The following is a 2,873-nucleotide window of genomic DNA, read 5'->3' on the forward strand; positions in this document are numbered from 1 at the left end:
AAAAAAAAAAAAACCATAGTTTAAAGACATCCTTTTGTATTGAGTTCGAGGCCAGCCTGGGCTATAAAAGACCCTTCAAAACCAAAACACACAAAAAAAAACCCCACCATGTATCTTGGAATCTTTTTTTCTCCCCCCCTCCCCCAGACAGGGTTTCTCTGTGTAGCCCTGGCTGTCCTGGAACTCACTCTGTAGACCAGGCTGGCCTCAAACTCAGAAATCTGCCTGTCTCTATCTCCCAAATGCTGGGTTTAAAGGCATGCACCACCACTGCCCAGCTGTATCTTTTATCTCACAACAGTAGAGACTGTGTCCCATTCCCGAGAAGGGCACAGACACCATAAGGAACACAGCACCCACCAGGGGCAAACACTGGAGTGTATACAACCCAGAACTGAACACTCCATCTCTACCCTGATTGTATTCTTGCTGGTCTAGAACTTACTATGTAACCCAGGTTAGCCTCTTAATTGTAGTGTTCCTCCTGTCTCAGCTGCTCATGTGCAGCGAGTACAGACATGAGCCATTCTGCCCCTTTCTGGCGTGGCCCCCTTCCTCCCTGTTGTTTTCAGTCCCTGCAATCGGGAAGTTCTCGGGAAGCGGGGATCCTCTGTCTAGGACTGGAGTGACTCTGTACCCAAGGCAATGGCCTGAAGCCAGCATCGGTCTGATCCCGTAATGGAGGCAGGCAGGCAGCCCAGACCTTCCAAACATTTCTCAATCGCTGTGCCACAGGCCAAGTTCTCCTCACTCCAGAGCCGGATCGGACCAAGAATGCAGCCAAGTACATCAGAATGAAGATGCTCCAGGCTCGCAGCCAAGCCTCCATGAAAGGCCAGAGAAGTTCTCTTGACAGCCCTTGTTCTAGTTCAGTGTAGTGTGACAGAGAAGGGCCACTTCTGCCTGCACCTGACACACTGGCAGAAGGGAGTGTGCCCTCCATAGACCTATGCAGAAAAGGGGAACACTGCCTGTGAGCTTAGCTGCAGGGGGTGGGAGGTGCGGAGAACAGGAGTTCAAAACCATCCTCAACTGGGACAAGGTCAACCTGAGCTAAATGGGACCCTGTCTCAAAACAACAGAGTGTGCTCAGTGGGTGCTTGTCCAGTGGCAGAGCCAGCAAGGCAGCTGACTTCGCAGTGACCTTGGTGTCGTAAGTGGTAAAGCCAAGTTGAAGGTCTGTGTGAAGCCCTGAAGGACAGATAGGCGTCCTGTTTTAATGGAGAACAGAGCTTTCTGCTGGTGTCTCAAATAGCACACTAAAAGCACATAGTGGGGCAGCAGGTCAAAGTGCTTGCTGCACAAGCCTGATGCCCTGATTTGGATCCCCAGAGTTTACAGAAGACTTCACAGGGACTCTCACACTCACACAAACACAATAAAAAAAACAGGAACAGATGGGAGTGGTGGCACGTGCCTTTAATCCCAGCACTGGGGAAGCAGGCTGGCAGATCTCTGAGTTCAAGGCCACCCTGGCCTACATAGCAAGTACCAAGACCCAGTCTCAAAAGAAAATAGGGGCTGGAAAGATGGTACAGTAGTTAAGAGCACCTGTTGCTCTTGCAGAGGACCTCTTTCCCAGCACCCTCACGGTGGCTCACAACCAGGAAATCCTCTGGCCTCATCTGAGCTCTGCACCAGGCACACGCATATATACGCAGGCAAGACACTCATACCCATACAAATAAAAACTAAACAAATTGTAGCCAGGCAGGATTAAAGTGGCACATGCCTTTAATCCCCAACATGTGGGAGGCAGAGGCAGGCAGATTTCTGAGTTCAAGGCCAGCCTGGTCTACGGAGTGAGTTCCAGGACAGCCAAGGATATAGAGAAACCCTGTCTCAAAAATAAACAAACAAATAAATAAATAAATTGTAATAAAAATAAAAAGCATGGGGCTGTGCTCGCTTTGGCAGCACATATACTAAAATTGGAACGATACAGAGAAGATTAGCATGGCCCCTGCGCAAGGATGACATGCAAATTTGTGACGCATTCCATATTTAAAAAAAAAAAAAAAAGCAGCATGGGGCTGGAGAGATGGCTCAGCGGGTAAGAGCACTGACTGCTCTTCTGAAGGTCCTGAGTTTGAATCCCAGCAAGTACATGGTGGCTCACAACCACCCAGAATGAGCTCTGACCCCCTCTTCTGGTGTGTCTGGAATCAGCTACAGTGTATCTATGTATAATAAGTAAATCTTTGGGCCTGAGGGACTGAGGGAGCAGAGGTCCTAAAAGTCAATTCCCAACAACCAGATGAAGGCTCACAACTATCTGTACAGCTACAGTGTGCACTCATATATATTAAATAAATAAATCTTTTTTTTTTAAATAAAAAGCATGATTTTGAATCCTGATTCCCCTGTCTGCTCCCAAGGACTGGAATTCTAGACAGGTGTTACTATACAACTCTTCGTTTCTAAAAACACAGGGCAGTCTGGTTGGGATCGGAGTTGCTTCCTAGGAGCAAGGCCCCAGGGTTTGATTCACAGCAGCATCCAGCGAGTGTATTAACTTAGCAATAGAGTAGTTTTATGTTAATTGAGTGTGGGTGATGCAGGGAGTCTCCTCCGTGTAGAACATTCATCACTACTCAAGAGGCCCTGGTTCAACCTCCATTACCAAAAGGAAAGAAAGAAAGAAAGAAAGACAGAAAGAAAGAAAGAAAGAAAGAAAGAAAGAAAGAAAGAAAGAAAGAAAGGAAGGAAGGAAGGAAGGAAGGAAGGAAGGAAGGAAAAAGGAAAGCTGATCAATGTGGCCCTCGCATCACCTTTAATAGCAGCAGTCAGATCTCTGTGAGTAGATCACTTGGCCTATCCAGCAAATGTCAGGCCAGAGCTGAAGTAAGACCCTCTCAAAAATTTTCTGTTTG

At 47.4% G+C, this 2,873-nt stretch overlaps 1 protein-coding gene and 1 non-coding gene across 2 annotated transcripts in view; one reads left to right on the forward strand and one right to left on the reverse strand.

The window, feature by feature from the left end:
* Positions 1-2,873, reverse strand: part of Gpd1l (glycerol-3-phosphate dehydrogenase 1 like) — a 37,216-nt gene that overhangs the window by 32,930 nt on the left and 1,413 nt on the right. The window lies entirely within an intron of this gene.
* Positions 1,902-2,008, forward strand: LOC116074004. Its single transcript, XR_004111997.1, has one exon. It is a non-coding gene; the product is annotated as a U6 spliceosomal RNA (small nuclear RNA).

This window comes from Mastomys coucha, unplaced genomic scaffold, assembly GCF_008632895.1.
Source record: "Mastomys coucha isolate ucsf_1 unplaced genomic scaffold, UCSF_Mcou_1 pScaffold23, whole genome shotgun sequence".
NCBI lineage: Eukaryota > Metazoa > Chordata > Mammalia > Rodentia > Muridae > Mastomys > Mastomys coucha.